Below are 13,404 nucleotides of genomic sequence, written 5' to 3' on the forward strand. Positions count from 1 at the left end.
AATGTTAGAGCTGGAAGAGACCTCTACAAAGATCCCTAGGACCCTATCTGTTTAAGGGTATAGATAAGGCCACATTTATCTTGGAATAAAGGACTGATAAGAATGATTGTGAAAATAAATTTCAGTTGGATAGTAATTCATGCACCTGACAACATGCTCAGTGTGTTGCAACAAGGAACAGAACAGCAATAGGTTCACAAAAAGGGAATAATTTTTAAAAGAAACTCTGAAAGGCAACACAGGAGCAAGACTAGATAATTTTCAGCATTGTTCCTCATTACTTGAAAAGAACATTTATAAAAAACCTATGGTGTGTCGTGTGCTTTCATATGCTCACTGTTTATCACTGTCATAAATCCTTAAGATCATCTATGACTCCAGGGAGTAACAGGAAGTCAAGGAAGTCTTTCTGGAAGAAGCAGGATCTGTGTTGGCTCTTTAATTGGTCTTGAATGAAGAGTAGCCAGAGACTCTGGAGTCCCAGCCAGCCGCATGAGAGAAGACTCCAAGGCAAGAGGGCAAGTGATATGTTGAAGGCTGAAGTGCTATGGGAGCTTCAGTATGGAGAAAGCAATCTAATCAAGCAGGAGGAAGGAGCCAGATCACAAAGGGTAGAAAGAATGGTGTATGTCATGGGAAGAAGTGTGACTTTCCGCTTAAAGACACTGGGGAATCATGGAAATGGAAATAGTGAAAGAAAAGAGGATGAGAAGAGAAATCTTCATTTTTGTCTTTAGAAAAATTATTCTTGCTATAGTTTGAAGGATTACATGATTGGAGGCAGGGAGATAAGAGAACAGGTTTCCAGGAAATAAATGATAAAATAAGTGAATTTACTTGCCCCCTTTTCCATCTATGTAGAACATTTCCAAAGCATGGGTGATAGGTAGTCCCAGGAATAGTAAGAAAGAGATTAAAGAAACCGAATGTTAAACATACAATATAAGGACAATCAAGAAACAGTATAAAGTTTGTAGAAGAAAAGGATTTTTAAAAGAGATACAGAGAATATGGAGGTAAGTCGAATGTAATAAGAACTGCCATTGTTTCAAACCACAATTGTTGCTCCCAGGAGGCATGGAGAGTCACAGGAAGGAATCAGAGGGCAGATCTTTAAAGCATTTTGTTTGTTTGTTTGTTTTTCACACTGATAAATTTTTATCTTAAGGAGTAATATACAGGCATATATTACTGTATAATATCTGAACAGCTGGGAGTCTTTCCTTATCAATTGGTAAATTTATCAGGAGATTAGAGGCACATTTAATTCCCTAGGGTTAATGTTGGGCAGTCCAGAAATTCAGATAATGCACTATTTTATCAACTCCTTTTCTGGTGTAGAATAGGAAACTTGGTCTTACAGTGGATAAGTGACTAGCCCTAGATCATACTTACAGCAAGTCATGGTGCTGGTACTCAGAACTTAAAAGTTTCATTTCAAAGTGTGTCTCTTAACCACACTGCTATAGTGCTTCTGTGATATAAAAACTCTTGTGACAATTTATATTCTCTAGAAAAGGCTCCAGGAACAATTGTTTTCAATATTGAAGGAAGGTATGTGTAGAATGATTTTATTACATGGATGGTTCTGATGTGTGCTTCCTGAATAGTTCCAAACTGGGAGATAAGCTTCCATTCCTCTGTTTGGGTAGCTACCCCATACTCCACTGTTGAGAACTTTTAGACATTTAGTGAAGTAGCACTTTGCAGTTTCAATTTAAGTTTCTCTTCTTACTAAGGAGAAACTTTACTAGGTGCCAGCTATTGCACAAGATTCAGAGGTGCCCTCTCCTCTGATACCGATAGTTGGTCCTCGAACTAGCTTCAGTGGATAGCCTTTCTTAAGAATCTTATTTTCCACTGGCTGCTTTGACACAAACAGAACCATGGTAGGCCTTCCTCACTGCTCCTCCAAAGGTGCCTGGACATTTCAAGTTGTAGGAGTCATCATAGGAACATAATCTACAGGCAATAATGAAAGTACTATGTTATCACATTCATTTGACTGTTTCTAGTAGACTTATGTATAATCCCCAAGTACTTGAAGTTTGGAGAATGTAACCAATTAAAATAGACCTTTGTCCTTAGAAGTAGATTTGATTATAAATTTGCAAGCATAATTTTTCTGGATGACTCAGACCGACTCAAAAGAGGAATTCTAGAGAAGTTGAGTAAGTCCCTGGGATGTGTGGATAGCCATTTAAGTCAGTGTATTTGGCAGGCACTATTTATCTAGATGTGTGACTTTGTCTGAAAGTTGCTTTCTTTGCTGTTAGTTCTGCCAGGCATTGCTCTACTTCTAAAGGATGGCAGAGCGAGGGAACAGAATGTGATAACTTTAATCAAGCCTGAATGACTCTTCATATCTATGCCTGCTGTTGGCATATGTTGAGGTTTACATTTTATCCTTCTCTTGGGAGCCATTTATTAATGGGGTAGAGAATCATCCTAAATATTTTTGAGAGGCAATTTCACATTTCAATAGGCAATGGCTAAGCACCAACATACTATGTGTACAATTGGTCTATTCCAAACTATACCAAACTGTTGATTTTTACTGGTAAAATCTTACTTTAAATATACTTCTAATTCACAACAGCTAAACTTTTGAATAAACCCAGATGACCATCAACTGATGACTGCATAAGGAAAATATGATGTATATATACTATGGAATGCTACTTAGCTGTAAAAAAGAATGAAATCCTGTCTTATGCAATAAAAAGGATGCAACTGAAAACCATTATACATAGTGAAATAAGCCAGTCCCTAAACATCATATGTTTTCCCTGATCTGTGGTAACTATTACAAAAAGTAATGTATATAACAGAAATTAACATTTTGAGATTGATTATTGTTCAAGCCCTTGTCTCTACTGTTGAGGAACAGCAGTTTTTTCTTTTCACTATATGCTGAATTTTTTACTTAGTGGATGGTTAAGCTTATGATTATAAAAGAAGTGGAAGGGGCTGGTGCTGTGGCACAATAGATTAAGCCTCCGCCCATGATGTGGGCATCCCATTTGGGTGCTGGTTCATGTCCCAGCTGTTCCTCTTCCATTCCAGCTCTCTGCTGATGGCCTGGGAAAGCAGTGGAAGATGGCCCAAGAGCTGGGCCCCTGCTCCTGCATGGGAGACCTGGAGGAAGCTCCTGGCTCCTGGCTTCAGATCTGCCCCTCTCTGGCTGGGGCAGCCATTTGGGAAGTGAATCAGTGAGTGGAAGACCTTTCTGCTCTTCCTCTCTCTCTCTCTCTCTATAACTCTACCTCTCAAATAAATAAGTAAAATCTTTAAAAAGAAACAGAAATTATGTCATTGTAAAAATTAAAAGAAACAATAAGAAAGGAAGGAGGAGGAGAACAGGAACATGGACAGGAGGAAGGTTAGGGTAGAAAATATCACTATGCTTCTAAATCTATACATGTGAAATACATGAAATGTGCCTACTTTATATAAATAAAAATTATTTGAAAAGTTTACCTCTGTTCTTATTCATAGAAGAAGAAAACTTAAGTCAAAAATATAAATTGAACAATTGCCACATGTCTCTATAACTGTGGGTCAGAAACAAAATAACTTAAACTGCAGTAAAACTCGGTAATTGAGCACATAAGCTCATGAAAAAAATCGTATGCTTTGCCAACAGACTGTACACAGATGAAAAACGTATTTCTAGACATCAGTTCATTGGGTTCTACAAGACCTGTATTTACCTCACTCATTGTGGAGCCTATTTCATGTGTAGTTTTTGTGACAAAATAGTCGGGAGCCACTATAAAACCCAGGCATAAGACTTACGAATGATTCGTTGCTACCCACATTTATATCAGCAATCAGTGGGGGAGGGAGAGTTGTGGATAAAGCAGTGAAATATAGACCTGCCAAGCGATTGCAAAAATTAGGAAACTCTTTTTGAAAGAAAGTAGTGGGTGATATATGGATGTTCTAACCTTTCATGTGTTGGACGAACCCCAGAAGGTATATATCTCTGTTGTCAGCAGCCACAGGGAGGTAGATAAGGGGAGAGATTCCCGTCTCAGCATTCCGTGTATCATTTCCATGTACAAATATCTACTTCAGTGTCAGAAGTTTTGTACAGAGAAAAAGCCTGAGGAAGGGAAGAAAGGACACGGCAGCTGGGTTTGAATAGATAAGATTGTCACCTTTTCAAAACTGACCTCAACCAGTCAGGAAGCCTAGGAAGCAACACGAAACTAATGAATTCCAGTGGAGAAACTGTGAGTTCAGTGTTTTCAGCATCCTGGATTCTCCAGGATTTTCATAAGCAAGAAATGCAGTTATGATAGTTGATAGAGAAGCTACAGCCCTCATTGCGTGGCCACGTGGCACCCTCAGGGCCAGCAGAAGCAGGCATGTCAGTGGTGGCAGCAAAGCAGTGTGAAAGGTCTAAGGAAGTGGATGGAACAGCTCACACTACTGTTTTGAACCTCATGCTAATATACTAGCAAGATCTCTTTTAATTTTCATACTAAGCAAACATGGAAATAATGATGTAGAAAAAAACAGAGAAGGTTACAACCAGAACGGCCATAGGTTTTTCTTGGCTTAGTACTACTCAAGAAAGATTTGTCTGAATTTTACCTTTTGTTGTTGTTGTTGTTTGTTGTTGTTGTTGTGTTTTACAAATTTTCTTAATCCTTATATACTTGCATTGAATTTTTAGACTGAATTCATTTTTTAATCCACATTTTCAAAAACCATATCATGTTTCAGCATGTTGAGGTTTTGTTAAGCATGACCTGTAATGATTATATTCTAAAGACTTTGCTCTGAGTCAAGAGAGAGATGAATAGAACCAAGTTTCTGAGTTGAAGCTTCAGAGACATTCAAATGAATAGACATATCATTGTGTTGTGTTGAAGATAGTTTGATACTCTATGAAGAGGATCAATTCCTGAAATCTAAAATCTAAGAATCTAGGTAGTAAAGCAAGATAGAAATTCCTTCTGGTCAGAAAAGTTGAAGAGTTGTGGGTTCAGTGTGGGAGTACTACATTTTAAATAAAAAACTCTGTCTTGGCCCTGATAGTTAGCAAAACCATGTCTTTCCCCTGCTTTGTAACATGGAATCATTCTCAAGTTAAATCATGGTGATGTGGACTTCTGCCAGTCAGGGAACCTCTGGAAATCAAATGTTTCATCACCACTTCCTGGGGAAGCTGAAGTCATTGGAAGTGGCAGAAGAAATTATATAAAAGTGATGTGATGGCTTATTCAGTGTTAATGGCATTTATCACATACCTACTGTGTGCCAGGCATGGTGTTGGAGGCCCTAAAATCATCTGAACTTGGCAGGATTTTCTACTCTTGGCGTCAAATTTTGGAGTAAGTTAAAAGGAGTCTCCAACTTAACCTTGGTGGAACTCCAACATTGAGTTAAGCAATAATTGATAAGAATTGGGGGCCATTGCTGCATTGGCTCACAGATTTCTCAGCTTGGAATGCTCTTCCCAGCCATTTGTCCTCCCCTTTCAGGCCCAGATAATGCTGATTGCTCCATCCCTGCCTTGGGCAATGCTGCCTTACAGAATATAAGAACTGGGCAGTTCAAAGGACGGACCAAGGGGAGTCACAGCTAGATAGATCTCTGAGGATTCTTGGCTTCCAACCCTTTAGACCTGGGTGCCAGTCTTTGTTCATTCACCTTCCATCTATGTGACTGTTTGAGGGTACTTAAAAAATTTCAGGGAAAATGGAATTCAAAGTTAAGTTTATTTTGGTGCTAGAAGTTTGAAATCCATGCAGTTTTTTCATAGCATACATTTTCATATACTTTTTTTTTTCTTTTGACAGGCAGAGTGGACAGTGAGAGAGAAAGACAGAGAGAAAGCTCTTCCTTTGCCGTTGGTTCACCCTCCAATGGCCGCTGTGGCCGGCGCACCACGCTGATCCAGTGGCAGGAGCCAGGTGCTTCTCCTGGTCTCCCATGGGGTGCAGGGCCCAAGCACTTGGGCCATCCTCCACTGCACTCCCTGGCCACAGCAGAGAGCTGGCCTGGAAGAGGGGCAACCGGGACAGAATCCAGCGCCCCAACCGGGACTAGAACCCGGTGTGCCGGTGCCGCAAGGCGGAGGATTAGCCTAGTGAGCCACGGCGCCGGCCCTTCATATACTTTTGAAGCAGCATTGTATACAAGGATTTCAAAAATTCTTGCACTGAAATAAACTCATATTTCTATTTCATTTTCCATGAACTTTTTCAAGTATCTTTTTATTTAAGTTTTCCAAAGAAACAGAACTAATACGCTCTCTCTCTCATATATATATATATATATATATATATATATGTATGTATCTGTATCCATCCATCCTCCCATACATCTATACACCTGTCTATGTGCATCTATCTAAAGATATTTATAATTAGCAATTGTCTCAGGCAATTTTGGAGGTCGAGAAAGCCCAAGATCTGCAGTTTGCAGAAAAGTTAAGTTTAAAGTCAGAAGAAGACCCATGTCCCAGCTAGAGGATGCTCTGGAAGAGACAGTTTTCCTTCCTCAGTCTTTTTTTTTTTTTGTGATATATTTTGTTAACTCTCAATGGGTTAGACAAGGCCTACTCACATGGGGAGAAAGGAATCTACTTTACTCATTTTACTAATTCAAATATTAATCTCATCCAAAAACACCTTCACACACACTCAGAATGGTGGTTGACCAAATTTCTGGACATCTTGTGGCTAAGACTAGATGACACATTTTTATTTGGTTTTGGGTAAATTGCTTATTCTCAGAGCACCTCAAGTATTGCATTTGTAAAAATGGGTCTTATTCTTCACTGAGATAATCACCTTAAGTTATAGAAAGTCCTTGGTTCAGTATGTTCACTAAGGAACAGGCATCGGTCAAAATATGACAGTATCATACTCTGGGCACTTTGTAGGTGCCAAGCTCCATGATACTTGTGCATAATGCATGTAATCTTATTTAATTCTCACATCAATCTTAAGAAGTGTTTTTACCTCCATTTTATGACTGAGTAAACTGAGGCTTATTGAGTCATAGCTTGTCCCATGGTCACACAGATAGTAAGTCATAGAGCTCATATTTGGATCAGAAGTTCTGGCCTCAGAGTGAGCTCTTAGCTCTCACATTATACTGAGTTAGCTCTAGCAATTGGCCATACAAATTATGTAAAAGCTAGTTAGCACACCATTATTACCTATATTAATTTCTAGTATTACAGTAGCATTATTCCCAACTGCTTTTGTTATAAATACAAAATATTTCAGCCATGTTATGCATTAAGTCAGTTTTTATAAGGTAGCCTGGAAACCTAACTGCCATTTATAATGCTATTTCTGAAAATGTGGTCTGAATTTTAAACAACCATCTAAAAATGAATTTTGCATGGTAATGTGTTTCTAAGTTGGGGACTATCTGCTGAAATTAGGCAATTTGGGATAATGTTGGTTCATAGTTGTTTAACTAAAGGAGATATTTTCTAAAGCTTCTGAAGAGAGTCATGATAATCCATATTAACAGAAACACTAGCCCCAAGACAAAAATATCCAAAGCAATCAGCTGGAGTTCTCACAACAATTGTAGGCAAACTCCTGAGTAGGGAAATAAACCTTGCTGGGGATGTGCTTAGAAATGCAGGGTCTCTCTTAGTATTTTTTATGTTTGTTCTACTTAATACTTTTGGTTGAATACTGTAATCAATACACAGTTATTCTTAGGTGTTGAAACTTAACTGAAAAGTGATTGCTGGTAAATATAAGATTGGGAATAAGAGAGGGAAGAGATGTGCAATTTGGGACATGCTCAAGCTGACTTGCCCCAAACGGTAGAGTTAGTAACATACCAGGGGATTCCAATTCAATCCCATCAAGGTGGCATGTACCAATGCCATCTCACTAGTCCCAGTGATCAATTTCTGTTCACAATTGATCATAATGATAGGACTAAGAGCCAAAGGGATCACATAAACAAGACTAGTGCCTGCTAATACTAACCGATAGAATACAAAAGGGAGAGAACGATCCAACATGGGAAGCGAGATACACAGCAGACTCACAGAATGGCAGATGTCCTAAACAGCACTCTGGCCTCAGAATCAGCCCTTACGGCATGGGGATCCGGCTGAAAAGCCCATGAGAGTATTTCAGGCATGGAAAGCCAAGACACTCTGGAAAAAAAAATGACCTAAATAAAAGATCTCTGCAAGTGAGATCCCAGTGGAAAGAACAGGTCATCAAAGAAGTAGGTACCTTTCTCTGAAGGGAGGAGAGAACTTTCATTCTGACTATGACATTGCCTAAATATGATCAGAGTCAATGAACTCAAAAGGCTTCCATAGCCTTGGCAACTCATGACGAGAGCCTAGGGTGATTACTGATGCCATAAACGAGAGTGTCATTTTGTTAAGTCAACAACAGGAGTCACTGTGCACTTATTCCTCATGTAGGATCTCTGTCCTTAATGTGCTGTACATTGTGATTTAATGCTATAATGAGTACTCAAACAGTATTTTTACTTTGTGTTTCTATGTGGGTGCAAACTGTTGAAATCTTTACTTAATATATGCTAAACTGATCTTCTGTATATAAAGAGAATTGAAAATGAATCTTGATGTCAATGGGAGGGGAGAGGGAGCGGGAAAGGGGAGGGTTGCGGGTGGGTGGGAAGGTATGGGGGGGAAGGCATTGTAATCCGTAAACTGTACTTTGGAAATTTATATTCATTAAATAAAAGTTAAAAAAAAAAAAAGAAATGCAGGGTCTGCCACCCACCCATATACCTACTCACAGACACCCTGGACACGCCTCTGCCTCCTCTCTGCAGGGGCTCCATTTGCCTGCCCACCCAGAGGGGCGCCACACACACTCAGACCCACAGAGAGGCCTCAGTTTGTTACCTAAGTTACTGACTTCCTAGGTGTGCCTCCTACTGCTCTATTATCTCTAAAACCTCATGTTTTTCCATAGGTACTGTATTCCTAATAATAACTGGGATTGTGGTGGTCATTAAATAAGCACTTTTACATATAATTCCTGGTCAGTATAGTATACATTCACAGTATAGCCATTATTAGCTCAGTTTCCTATCCTATCTATTATAATTTCTGGGCAGGTTGGAGATAGAGACAATAGAGATTGTTACCAAATGCCTTGAATCTGGAAGTTGGAGGAGATGGTGGCAGGAGAGAGGAGGTGGGGAGGGGATTTCCCAAATTTGTCATGAATTATTTTTTTTTAAAAAAACTGCTTTTCCAAGTGTAAGATTCTCATTAGTAAGGACTTCAAGGTTCATAGTTCATTTTAAATTTCTGCTCTGAGGATGTGCTGATGGGAAGCAGAAATGCCTTTATTCCAGCTGTATTTCAGGTAGTATGTTCATTGGCTGCGGCTGGCACAGGCTTTTTTGAGGTGAGCAAATGCATCCCAGGCCCACGTTGGGGGAGAGGCCAGGGTGTTAATCAGTGTCACTCCCACCTCTCCCTTCCTAATCCATGTCAACCTTCAAGAAAACCTATTATTTCTAAAACTTATTCTACACTGACCTTCTGAAAAAATAATTCAAATATATTAGGTAATGTCATGTGTTAAGGGGCAAATGTTCCCAAACTATGCCATTACTTTTAAAATACAGCTAAAAATAACCTCATGGCAATAACATAACTGAAGTGTTCACAAATTAGGAGAGTCATATCCTTGGGCAAATATTCTGATTTATAAGACACACCCATTTGACCAGTAATCCTATTCACTCCTGGGTTTTCCATTTCCTGACTTGACTATCAACACAATTTGAGAAAGTAGAAATAAAAGTAGTAGGGGATATTTTTTTTATTTCACAGATAGAGTTATAGACAGTGAGAGAAAGAGTCAGAGAGAAAAGCCTTCCTTCCGTTGGTTTACTCCCGAAATGGCCACTACGGCTGGTGCTGCATCCATCCGAAGCCAGGAGCCAGGTGCTTCTCCTGGTATCCCATGGGGTGCAGGGTCCAAGCACTTGGGCCATCCTCCACTGCCCTCCCGGGCCACAGCAGAGAGCTGGACTGGAAGAGGAGCAACCGGGACTAGAACCTGGCATTCATATGGGATGCCAGCCCCACAGGTGGAGGTTTAACCAAATGAGCCATGGCACTGGCAAAGTAGGGGATTTTTAAGTACACAGTGTCTCTCTGCATATTGAAAAGAAAAATAAGCTTGCATCAATTAGACAAAATCAGCAACAAAAACTGCTGCTGTATTTTGCTCATTAGACATGTTTGGGTCATATTTCTATACTTTCTTTCATCCTCATAGAATACATCTTGTTCTCAGGAAGAGATTTTTTTTTAAGGTATTTGAAATAAGTTTATTACTACAAACTCACAAAGATAGAAGCAAAGAAATACCAAAATGTACATTTTGAATGTAGTTGAATTCTCTACTCCTTCCAGGAAACTGATGATGCCTTAAGGAGCAGGAAATGAAAGAAAGAAAATAAAAAATAGTGTAAAACAAACAAATAAACAACAACAACAAAAAAAAACAAACAATCAGGAAGAGATTTTTAAAAATAAGACATTTAGTCATAAGAAATTCTAATCTTCAATTTTATTTTCATCTCTTTTAACCTAGTGCATATCTGGTATTTGGCTTGGAATGTCCCCACTTTTTAAAGATTTATTTATTCATTTGAAAGTCAGAGTTAGAGAGAGAGACAGAGAGAGAGAGATCTTCTATCTGCTGGTTCACTCCCCAGATGGCTGCAAAGGCCAGGGGTGGGCCAGCCCAAAGCCAGGAGCCAGACGCTTAATCTGAGTCTCCCACATAGGTGGCGGGGACCCAAACACATGGACCATCTTCCGCTGCTTTTCTCAGGCCATTAACAGGGAGCTGGATCAGAAGTAGAGCAGTCAGGGCCTCCGGACTTCTCTGGGGCCAGCAGCCGCCCGACTAGGGGCCCGGGGCCGCGGGCTCTGCCGACGACCATAGGCTCCGTGTCCAACCAGCAGTTTGCAGGTGGCTGCACCAAGGCGGCGGAGAAGGCGCCCGAGGAGGCGCCGGAGGACGCGGCCCGGGCGGCGGACGAGCCGCAGCTGCTGCACGGGGCCGGCATCTGTAAGTGGTTCAACGTGCGCATGGGGTTCAGCTTCCTGTCCATGACCGCCCGCGCCGGGGTCGCGCTCGACCCCACGGTGGACGTCTTTGTGCACCAGAGTAAGCTGCACATGGAGGGCTTCCGGAGCCTGAAGGAGGGTGAAGCAGTGGAATTCACCTTCAAGAAGTCCGCCAAGGGCCTGGAATCCACCCGTGTCACCGGGCCTGGTGGGGTGTTCTGTATCAGCAGCGAGAGGCGGCCAAAGGGGAAGAGCATGCAAAAGCGCAGATCTAAAGGAGACAGGTGCTACAACTGTGGAGGTCGAGACCATTATGCCAAGGAGTGCAAGCTGCCACCCCAACCCAAGAAGTGCCACTTCTGCCAGAGCATCAGCCATATGGTGGCCTCGTGCCCCCTGAAGGCCCAGCAGGCCCCCAGCGCCCAGGGAAAGCCAGCCTACTTCCGGGACGATGAAGAGGAGATCCACAGCCCTGCCATGCTCCCCGAGGCCCAGAATTGAGCCGCAGGGGGTGGGGGCTGGTTTTTTGGCTATCAGGAAGTTTCAAGGAGCAGGCATCAACTGCAGAGTGGAGAAAGTGGGGACAGGGTGGGTTGGGGGGAGCTGGCATTGCCACGTATCCCAGGCTGGGGTTCACAGCATCACCCCTTTTTCCCTCATGCCGAGAGGAAGGAGTGAGGCAGGGAATTCCAACCATGCTATATCCAAATGCAATTAAGGGGTTTGGGGGGGTATCACCCTGTAGCCCGCATGCTTTATCTGAGGCCCCGCGTGCCAAATCTCTAGCTTTGCAAAGTCACCTGGATGGGGGAAGTTTTCCTTTGAAGGAAGGATATGGAATAATACTTCCCTAGCCAGGGTGAGAAACTTGGTTGTGGGACCAGATTCCTGGACCCAACCCCCAAACCACTACGTCCTGTGGGAGGGACTCTCGGGAGTAAGGCAGGGTTTTCCACATCTTGTTTCCTCATAAGTCGATCCTGGGACAGGGTGCTGGGAACTGTCCCAAGCAGTGGGTTGTGACGATCGGCAAAAAGGGTGACTGGGGAACAGTCACAGACCCGCTGCTCCTGAGCTCACTCCTGACCCCATTCTGGGCCAATGCGATTTATTTATTTGCTCCCTTGGATAACTGCACCTTGGGTCCCACTTTCTCCAGGATGCCAACTGCACTAACTATGTGTGAACGACGTATCTTGTGCATTTGAACTTTTTTTTTTTAATATAAATAGTCTGGGTTTGTATTTTTGTATATTTTAATCAAAGGCCCTCATTCCTGCACTGTGTTCTTAGGTACATGAGCAATCTCAGGGATAAGTCCGCAGCAACTCCAGGTCTGCACAGCAGGAAGGCTTTTTGTTGTTTTTATCACCATGGAGAGCAACTATTTGGAGTGCACAGCCTATTGAACTACCTCATTTTGCCAACTGGAGCTGGCTTTTTTGCCACAGTGTCCTCTTGAAACCCCCTCCACCTTAAAAATGTTTCAGGGAGATGAAGTGTTAATGGGGTTGTCCCATGATTGAGCTCCTCCTCCCGGAAGATTGAAAATTAGTCTGGACAGGAAAATGCAGAGAAGTCAGGCCATGCCAGCTGAAAGGCCCAGAGAGGAAGCCATGGTCAAGGTTGCCTGATCCTAGGACACAGGTCTTTTGCTTCACTTAACAGAGCCATCCTTCACCAACCAGATTTAGGCGAGGCCCACTATGCACAACAGGGTATGTGTGTTTGTGTGCACACATGCATGTGTGAAAAATGGGAGCTGGTAAGGATGAGTTGAAGACCAATACCCCTGTACCCATCCTGTGCTGTCCAGGGGTGAACATGAAGCAAGGACTAAAAAATCCTTAACCTTCCCAAATTCTTGGCTTCCAGGGAGACCCATAAGTGAGGGCCTCGGTGGTGGTGTCCGGAGCCAGTGTCCTGCCCTGTGACTGTAGTGATGACTGTGTCATGGTAACTAAAGGAGAAGGGGGTTTCATGTACATGCTGAGAGATCACCGCAACCTACCTCACTGTGTTGAAACGGGACAAATGCAATAGAACGCATTGGATGATGTGTGTCTGGTCCTGGGTTCCTGTCTCCCCCAAATGCTGCCCCCCTTCAGTTATTGTATTGTCTGGGCTTTGTAGGACTTCACTGCGTCTCTGAGTTGGTTAATGCTAGGTGGCCTAGTTTGTGTAAATATAATGTGTTGGTCTTTCTCCATGTTCTTTTGGGGTTTTATTGTTTACAAACTTCTTTTTGTATTGAGAGAAAAATAGCCAAAGCATCTTTGACTGAAGGTTCTGCACCAGGCAGAAGGATCTGAAACACAGGAGGCTCTCTTCTT

The 13,404-nt window shown here is 42.0% G+C and overlaps 1 pseudogene; it reads left to right on the top strand.

The window, feature by feature from the left end:
- Window positions 1–1,010: 1,010 nt before the first annotated feature.
- LOC103349899 (protein lin-28 homolog A pseudogene) lies at window positions 1,011–12,321 on the top strand (annotated as a pseudogene).
- The last annotated feature ends 1,083 nt before the right edge of the window (window positions 12,322–13,404 follow it).

This window comes from Oryctolagus cuniculus, chromosome 16, assembly GCF_964237555.1.
Source record: "Oryctolagus cuniculus chromosome 16, mOryCun1.1, whole genome shotgun sequence".
Lineage (NCBI taxonomy): Eukaryota > Metazoa > Chordata > Mammalia > Lagomorpha > Leporidae > Oryctolagus > Oryctolagus cuniculus.